This window comes from Marmota marmota, unplaced genomic scaffold, assembly GCF_001458135.2.
Source record: "Marmota marmota marmota unplaced genomic scaffold, marMar, whole genome shotgun sequence".
NCBI classification, from domain to species: Eukaryota; Metazoa; Chordata; class Mammalia; order Rodentia; family Sciuridae; genus Marmota; species Marmota marmota.
The window spans coordinates 523,160-533,073 of record NW_025999961.1 but is presented as its reverse complement, the minus strand read 5'-3'; the positions used below and the strand labels follow the sequence as shown (position 1 = coordinate 533,073).

At 36.5% G+C, this 9,914-nt stretch overlaps 1 long non-coding RNA gene across 1 annotated transcript in view; it reads left to right on the top strand.

Moving 5' to 3' along the window:
• The first annotated feature begins 3,964 nt into the window (after nucleotides 1–3,964).
• LOC125616721 overlaps nucleotides 3,965–9,914 on the top strand; it is a 13,014-nt gene continuing 7,064 nt past the window's right edge. Inside the window, exon 1 of the long non-coding RNA XR_007347452.1 lies at nucleotides 3,965–4,295. This is a non-coding gene — a long non-coding RNA (uncharacterized LOC125616721). The remainder of the gene's footprint in view (nucleotides 4,296–9,914) is intronic.

The window sequence follows — 9,914 nt, the reverse complement described above, 5'->3', positions numbered from 1 at the left end:
CAACTTAATTATGTCACTGCCCCCTAGCACACACACTTGGCAAGTCTACACTGCTTCAGTGAGTTGATGTCATGCATGGGGTTAGACAGCCCAACTTCCAGACTTCTGAGCACATGTCACACAGAAAGCCTCATCTGACTCTTGCCCACCCAGTCAGCCTCATTGCCTCACATATGGCTTGCGCCCCAGCTAAACCAGTCCACTGCCAACACACAAATCTATCATGCGTTTTCAGGGCTGTCCAGCCTTTGCACGTGCCACCCCTTCTACCTGGACACTTTCTCAGTCCTATTTACTGACAAGCATCTCATTCATTCTCTCAATCACCTGCAGGTGTTTCCTTGATGTGGCACCTGAATCACCTCACCAGAGTTAATACCTCTGTGCCCCTCATGCCTATGCTTCCGGTACATGTAGTTTTGTTTTGTGCTCTCTGATTTAGTAAACATTTCCAGGCGGCACCCAGAGATATAAATGGAGGATTTTGCTTTGTGAAATAGCCAATTGCAGTAGCTACAGCCATAGGCTTTGGGGTCAAACTGCTTGAGTTAAATTCTAATTCTACTTCTTAGTACCAGTAAGATATTGGATACTTATCTTTCTCTGGGCCTCATTTTTCTCACCAATGAGATAAGGACAATAATAGTAACATTTAATAGGATTACTGTGAAGATAAATTGAGATAGTCAAGTTACTGGTGCAGTTACTGGTACAGGTATGCATGTTTCTTTCTCTCTCTCTCTCTCCCCCTGTGTGTGTGTGTGTGTGTGTGTGTGTGTGTGTTGCTACATCCACAGCTGTTTTATTTTTATTTTTAATTTTGAGACAGGTTCTCACTAAGTTGGCCAGGCTGGCCTCAAACTTTTTTTTTTTTAAATTAATGAAGGAATGTTCTCAAACTTTTGATCCTCCTGCCTCATTGGCATCTTGAATATCTGGGATGCACTACTGAGCCTGGCAAAAATACATATTTAAATCAGCTGCACTATTGTTACAACCTAACAGGTGGCTTTACTAGTGCATGTAATTTCATGTGTTAGGCAAGGCCAGGTTGCAGCCACTGTGGAAGAAGTTACCTGGCCAACCTGTGCTTGTGAAACCAGATTAACCAGATTAACCAGAAGGACTACACCAGGTAAATATGGCTCCTGCATCTAGTTCAGTGTGTCTCTCACAGGTTGCTTAAAAACAAGAACCAACAACAGAAAATCAAATGCAATTGGATAACACAAATATGATTTATTTGATCTGAGTTACTTTATTTTTTTTCTTCAAGGTAAAAAATTCATTTGTTATTTGAGTTCCTTTTCAGTGCTGGATGAAGGGAATTTTTAAGGAGAATTCCTCTTGGATTCATTCTTCCATACTCCTCCAAGAGTACAAATAAAGATGAGCCAGGATTATGCTGGATGGAGCAAGGTGCCAGATTACACTTTAACAAAATTAATATGAACTTTGACCTTTGACCCTTGAATAGTTGTCACAAGGAACAGTTTTATCTAATCTATTAGCATTTATAAAAAGAGTTTCAGGCACTTACTTTTGGAGAAAATAACCCAATCATTTCGGTGGAACAAGATGGACAGCCAAGATTAATGAAGCATTGCAAGTAAGTTTTCCAGCCCTCTCTGGAGGTGGATTTACTTAAAAAAACTTAAAAAAAAAAAAAGACATTTAACAAATAATATTAAAGTAAAAAATTTAAATCAAAACCTCAGAGGATAAACTCTTGGAGGAAGAAACTATTTTTAAAGCACAATCAGCCCCCCCTCCCGCCTCCCCCATCACCAACACACATATCTGTTCTTCTCACTTTCTGAAAAGAGCATTTCACTTTGCTAATGCTGTGAGGGGTGGAGTTGGGAAGTTACTCATCCTCTCCCCTACCCATAGAAACGATTCCTAAGGCCTAAGTGATAGTTTCCCCCACCTCTTTCAAATTAGGTAGATCTTTTCCAAACTTGACAAGCACTCAAAAATCTGCTATCAAAGTCTCAGAACACCTGATGGTGAGCTGGCTTGCTTATTTTAGGCAGGGGAAATGCATCATGAGCCCCATCTAGAGGCATGCCTTGGAATTATCTGTGAAAGTGACCTAACATAAATTCTGGGAATAGAAGATATTTATTAAATTTGAAATCTGAACCAAACATCATGATAAGGGGAGTACAGAGATAAGCAAAGATTAAAAGATTAAATATCTGCTCTCAAAAATCTTATGTTAGGGGAAAGAAGTAACTGGTGTATAATAATTCTAAATATGATAAACCATTTTCAAAGGATTCCGAAAAGGTGGAGGTGCTTGATTCCTTCCTTCTCCTAAGGGCCCCACTGGGCAGAGGAATGATCTGTATAAGTTTGATGCAGTCAGGGAGGGAAAGAAATGTTGGTGAGGGGAGGAGGGGGCCCACCTGCAAATTATAGTATCAAGTGCTCCTGAGACAGCCTAGAAGTGGCCCACAGATTTCAAAGGCCTTGGAATAAGGCAGCTAAACAATCCTGGGTGTGGCAAGTGACTAGAACATCTGGTGGAGCCTGGGGCAAAATCTAAAGATACTACAGATGCTTGAGGAGATGGGTCTGCTGCCCAGGCAGGTAACCTCTGTGACCCTAGAGGAACTGCCTGGGTCCACAGTTGTCTGGAAGAGTCCTCACTTGCTGAGTCAAATCTTCTCCTCAGATCAAAGTGTCGAATATGATATGTCAAGAAATTTGTAATGTTTTGAACAACCCACAATAAAAAAAAAAAAGAATTTAAAAAAAAAAAAACAAAAAACAAAAAAAACAAACAAACAAAAAAAATCTTCTCCTTAGGTGTTTTTTTTTTTTTTTTTTTTTTTTTTTTTTGTCTGAAGAGCTGAAAGAAACCCAGGAATCTGATAGCTTCTTACCCCAACCATTAATTCCAGGTTTCAGCTGTTTGGCTTATAGTCAAAAGCTTTCTGGGAGAGCCAAGCATGCATTTCCCCCACCCTTTGACCCTGCCCAAGAGATAGGGAATGTCTCTTCTAACAGTAATAATGTGGGTCTGTAAAGGTGGTGATAAATTAAGAGGCTATGTAGAATATGGTACCTCTTTTATTTTTTTCAAGGAACATGGAAATATATCATAGGTAAAAATATTGAAAGTCTGAGAAAAAAATAATGATGCTTAGGAAGGGTGGAAGATCATGAGCACATACTCTCCACATAGAATAAATATTTCTGGATGGCATTTGAGGGGCATTTCATATTTCCTGGATCCTCTCCTGACAATTATTTTTTGATATTCTCTTCCAACTCTTGGGATAACTCTTCTTGTTTCCTAGGTCTGCTTCTGGTACAATATTTGCATTTTCATTCCTTTTTCAAAAATTTTTTTTGGTACCAGGGATTGAACCTAAGGATGCACAACCACTGAGCCACATCTCCAGCCTTTTTTATATTTTTATTTAGAGACAGGGTCTCACTGAGTTGCTTAGGGCCTCGATAAATTGTTGAGTCTGGTGTTGAACCCATGATCCTCCTCCTGCCTCAGCCTCCCAAGCTGCTGGGATTACAGGGGTATGCCAAAAAAAAAAAAAAAAAAAGGAAGGAAGGAAGGAAAGAAAAAGAGGAATAACAAAAATGAAATCATTAATAGAAGAAATCTCCATGAGCTACAGGAAGACTTAGATGACAAAGTCCATGAGAGTACTGGAAGAGTTTAGTGCAAAAATAAACATTTCTGTTTTCGTTGATGAATTTCTAGTTTTCAGATTTTTTTTTTCTTTTTTGGTGGTGGGGACTAAATTGAGGCATTTGTAGATAAATGGGTGGAGATGGAGAATGTCATGCTAAGCGAAGTATGCCAGTCCCCCAAAACCAAAAGCTGAATGTTCTCTCTTATAAGCTGATCTATAATGGGGGTGGACATGGGGCAAAGGGGAAGGGGGAGAGGGGAGGAGGCATGGGTGCAGGAAAGATGGTGGAATGAGATGGACATCATTTCCCTAGTTACATGCATGACTGCACGTATGGTGCAGTGCTACATGCTACATCGTGTACAACCATAGAAATGAAAAGTTGTGCTACAATTCTGTACTATGAATCAAAATGCATTCTGCTGTCATATATACCTAATTAAAATAAATTAATTAATTAAAAAAAGAAACACTTCTGGTTCCATTCCAGGGCAATTAATGGACCTATGGATCAAGAAGTATTCCTTATTAAGTTTCTGGACAGAACAGGATACCAAGGAGAGATTTCTAACCTTGGGCTTCTTATCTGAAGAAAGATAAGAAGAGAAGGCAATAAAGCAATCTTGTGGACTGGTGAGTAGAAGGGAAGTGATTCTCAGGACACTTTATGACTCGGGTGTGGAAATGACATTTCAGACTTACAGGGACTTTGTAAGTAAATTAATAAGTAAATTTTCTCTGGAAATGTTACCATAAAAGTTTCAACAAAAATTGAGTCAGAATATTGATCATAAGGAAGGGTAAAATATACCATGGAGAAAGACAAGTGATGAATCATGTATATGTAACTGATATGAAAATTACCAGGAATCTATGGGGTGCAGTAAAAAAGCACTCATTTATTCTCCTGCCTCCGAATTAGAGTTAGGACATAGATCTAATTCCCATATTGGTCATCCTGAAACAATAACTGTATTTTTAAGCACTTCTAAAAAGCCAGAATAATTTTGCTCAGCAATGAAAATGTCAATCTCATGTAAGAGTCAAACTTCTGAATTCCATTTTAAGTTGAAGCTTCTTTCCTATTTGTTCATTTGTTTGTGTATTTATTTATTTTTTGGTACTAGGGATTAAACCCAGGGGTGCTTAACAACCAAGCTACATCCCCAGCCCTTTCTTTATATTTTATTTAGTGACAGGCTCTCACTAAGTTGCTTAGGGCCTCACTAAGTTGATGAGGCAGCTTTGAACTCAGAATTATCCTGCTTCAGCCTTTTGAGCTGCTGGGATTACAAGAGTTTCGCACCACACCTGGCTTCTTTTCTGTTCTGGCTTGGAGTTACCTGATAAAGAGTTTAAAGCAACTATTTAAAAAATTCTATTTGATCTAGATGTTAGATACATATGTAAAATTATCACACTCTAATTCATTCATAGCTAGAATTATCATACATCAATAAAAATTAAAATTCTCAAAGAAAAAATTGGAGACATTCTTGAAAGAAATATTATAATAGGAAGTACCAAACAAGAAACAGGAAGCATAAAGCAGAATCAAATGGAAATTTTAGAACTTTAAAACACAGTAAAATACAGCAAAATTAAACAACAGTGACATACCATATAGACTCAGGGAAGAATAGTGGTTATAGAAGAATCAGAAATTTTGAATTGAGATCAAAAAGATTACCCAATGTGAACAACAGATAAGTTTTTTTTTTTTTTAAGGAATAATCTCAAGAATTTACGGCACTGCACAAAAACTCTAATATTTCTATTACTGGATTTACAGAAGGAAAGGAAAGAGAATATGCACTAAAAATATTTACAAAAATAGCAGCTAAAATGTTCCCAACTATGATGAAAGATATAAATCTAGAGATTTAAGAAGTTGATTAAATCCCAAACAAAAATATATTGAAAGAAATACAGTCCTACATATATAATAATCAAAATGTCAAATATTAAAGTCAAAAAAGTCTTGAAAATTGGCTAAAAAAATATTATGTTATCCATAGGAAAACAATGATTCAAATGATTGGAGATTTTTCATTAGTAACTGTGGAGCCCAGAAGTGTGTGTCACATTTTTAAAGTGCTAAAGGAATGTAACAGTAAGCCTGAAATTCTACATCCAGTGAAAACATACTTCAGTAGTAAAGGGAAAATCAATGAAATAGAAAATGAATAAATAATAAAGAATATTAATAAGTTAAAGGATGATTCTTTGAACTATCAATAAAATTTAGAAAATTCCCTTAGATTGGTTAATTAAAAAAGTAAAAAACAGAGGGAAAGAATATAAAAATTACCAAGATTAAACAAAAAACGAAACATCACTACAGAACCTACAGACAAAGGTTAAGATAATGTCTTAAAAGATATTATATCTAAATATTCATCCACTTAAGTGAAGTGGACCAATTTGCTAAAAAGCAACAACCTTCAAAACAAGAAGAATTGGATACCTTACTTAGAGAAACTAACTTATAAATTTAAGGTCTTCCTATGCAGAAAGCTTCAGACTCATACAGCTTCACCTGTGAGGTGTATCATATATTCATGGAAGAAAATTATACATTTTACATAACCTCTTCCAGAAAATTTAGAAGAGGTAAGAGTTTCTAACTTCTTCTTCTTCCTTTTTTTTTTCCCAGTCAAAGCATTTCTAGTAAAGGAAATTCAATAATGATATAAGTAAATAGACAAAATTACTTAACAAAATTTTAGTAAATTGAATTCAGCAAATGGTAAAAGAAATAAAATAAAAACTAATGCATCACAACCTATGAAGCACATGAGAGTAATGTAGGGTTGACATACCATTTGAAAATGAATGAATGTAATTCTCTATATTGATTTATTAAGAATACAAAACACTATGAACAATAGATGCAGAAAAATGTTTGACAAAACTCAACTAATGTTTACAACTCTCAAAAAATTAGAACTAGAATAGAACATCAACAAATTGTTAAAAGGTTATATTTGAATATATAACTCAATATTAAATGATTTAATTCTTCTTTTTTTTCTCATAATAAAAAAGCAAGAAAATTCTCAGCATTTCCATTCAATATTGCACTGGAGTAACTAACAAATCAAGTAAAGAATATATATGAGATAGAAATAGTGAAGGTGGGAGTTCATAACCCACTTGAATCAAAATGTGGAATATGATATGTCAAGAAATTTGTAATGTTTTGAACAACCCACAATAAAAAATTAAAAAAAAAAAGAGATAGAAATAAAATACTGTTCACAAAAAACCATGATAATATACGTAGACACCCTAAGTAATCTACAAAAACTAATATATAACGCGTAGGTAATTTCAACAGTCTTGCAGGCTTCTACATGTTAGCAATAAACAATAATAGAAATGAAAATGCCACTCTACCATCAAAGAACAAGAAATAGTAGGGACAATTTAACAAAAGACATGTCAGACGTGGACAACACCAAAACCACAAAACATCCCTGAAAGAAAACTCAAATAAACATGTAGAAATGCCATTTAATGAATGAGAACACAGAATATTGTTGTGCTTTCAATTCTCCCCAAATTTATACACAGCTCTAAAGGAAACTTGTTCAAAATCAACGAATTTTTTTTTTTGGTAGATATGGACATGAAATTTTAAGAGGAAAAACAAACAAATGGCCAATACAAAAACTACCAAACTTAGAGTAATCTAATCTGTGTAAGAAAAGACTTATAGATCAATAGGACAAAATTGAGATTATAAATCAAATTTTACATATATAATCAACTGAGTTTTGGTAAAACTGTCAAAATAATACCATGGGGTAAAGAGGAGCCTTCTTAACAAATGGTACTGGAGCACTTGGATATCAATATGCAAACATTGAAATCTCAGCCTTTTATGTAAATTAACTCAAGATAGAGCTTCATTATCTCACATGTTTCCCATAGTGGGACTCCTATCTCAATAAACAAATAAATAAATAAATCCTACCTGAAAAGATAGACAAAAATATTTGTGACCTTGGCTCACACAAACTTTTCTAAGATAGAACACAAAAGGAAAAAAATAGCAAACTGGACCTTCATTAAAATTAAAAATCTTGCTCTTCAAAGACATGATTAAGAAAATGAAAGGAAGCCACTGGTTAGAAGAAAACTTTTGCCAAACACATGTCTGGTAAGGGACTTGTATTCAACAACCTAATAGTAAGAAGATGACATTTTATAAAATAGGGAAAAGATACATGAATTACAGGAAAGATATATAAACAGCAAATGTTCAAATTTAAAAAAACATTATTAATCATTAAAATAGCTGAACTCAAGAAAATCGAATATATTAAGTATTTTCAAGGATATGGGTCAATCAGAATTCAACTTTGTTGGTGGGAACAAAAAGCAATCCATTCACTTTGGTGTTTTCAAAAGTGATAAACATTCATCTGCTCTACCAACACTCAACATCTGTCTGCATAAAGCCCATGTACAAATATTCACAGTAGCTTTATACACAGTAGCCAAAACCTAGAAACAATTGAAATACTACTAAACAGTAAATACGAATATGCAATAAAAGGAATGAACTACTACTACGTAGAACAGCGCAAATATTCCAAAATTATTATGTTTAATAATAGAAGTCAGACACAAAATACTGCATATTATTATGATTTTATTTACATAAAGTTCTAAAAAGAAAAACTATAGCGATAAAAAGTCAATCAGTGGTATATAGGGGTTGGCCATCCCTAGGGCTTAGAATTGGCATACCAGATGTTTTTGAAATGGTCACAGAACATATTAGGATAATTGAAATATTCAGCATTATGTTATTATGTTCATCATTGTTATTATGATCATCTATCTACATAACAGAACATATTAGGATAATGGAAATATTCTTTATTCTAATTGTTATTATGAATAATAATAACACTGTAAAAAGTTTTTGAAACTCCTAAAAATTGTACCTTTTAAATTGATGAATTTTACTGTTTACAAATTATATTTCAAAAAAACCAAATGGACTTTAGCTAAAAATCATTTTGTGTTGGTGTTGTGAACTATGTGGGACTCACGCCACCTGCTGGGGGAGTTGTGTAACAATCCTACTTTTAACAATCTGCTCAGGTAAATAGCTAATAACGGTTAAGTGCTTACTACGTGGCAGGAACCCGATTAAGTGGTTTTACAGGTTTTGCTAATTTAATCTTCCCACCTACTCTATAAAGGAAATCACACTATCCTAACCACCATGGTATATTGAGAGGCAAATACAGGAAATGTTACATATGAATACAATACAACATGATGAGCCTTCCAAATGAGGCGTGTCTGCAAAGAGTTCAATTCTATAACCATGGCAAGGTTGAGATTTTGCTTGGGAATCCTTCATTAGAAAATAATTCTGGCTCTCTCTCTTTCTGCGGACCCTTAAGGTCAGAGGAGCCGTCACAGCAACCCCAAAGAAAAAGCCATCATAAGTGGAACAGCACTCTTCCTCCAGGAACTTCTGCCATGATGTTCTGCCTTATCTTGGACCCAGAGCAATAGAGTGAATGGATCCAACCCGAGAACTGAACCTCTGAAACTAAAAGAATAAGCATTTCAAAATAGCTAAACAAGAGTGACCACCGGCAGAAAAGGCCCAGTGACCCACGGCTGAACAGAGCTTCCAATCACACCTGCAAGGTAGGTGGGCTTGCGACCCACCAGCAGAAGAGGAGCAGCTGCCTGCTGAGAGGCAGAGCCGCCCCCTCCCCCTGCGCTGGCAAGGTAGAGGGAACTGTGACCATCCACAGAGCAGGCCCAGCGACCTGCTGAGGGGCAGAGCCGCCCCCCACCCCCAGCGCCTGCCAGGTAGGCGGAACGGTGACCACCGGCAGAAAAGACCCAGTGGCCTGCAGAGGGGCAGTGCCGCTGCCTGTGCCTGCAAAGTAGGCAGAACTGCGACCACGGACAGAACAAGCCTAGTGGCTTGCAGAGGGACAGAGCCGCCGCCCACGCCTACAAGGTAGGCGGACCTGCTACCGACCAGCAGAGCAGGCCCAGCGGCCTGCCGGCGTGGTAGGCACATTGCCCCAATTGGAGGTGGGGCAGAGCCGCTGCCCGCACCTGCGAGGGAGACTTTGCAACTATACAAGACCAATATAAATATATAGGGGGAAAATTCAATAGCACAACAGTTTCACCAAGTAGAAAGGAACGCGAACAGTATGAAGAGACAAGGAAAGAAAGGACCACAGGCAATGCAGGCCTAGTGAA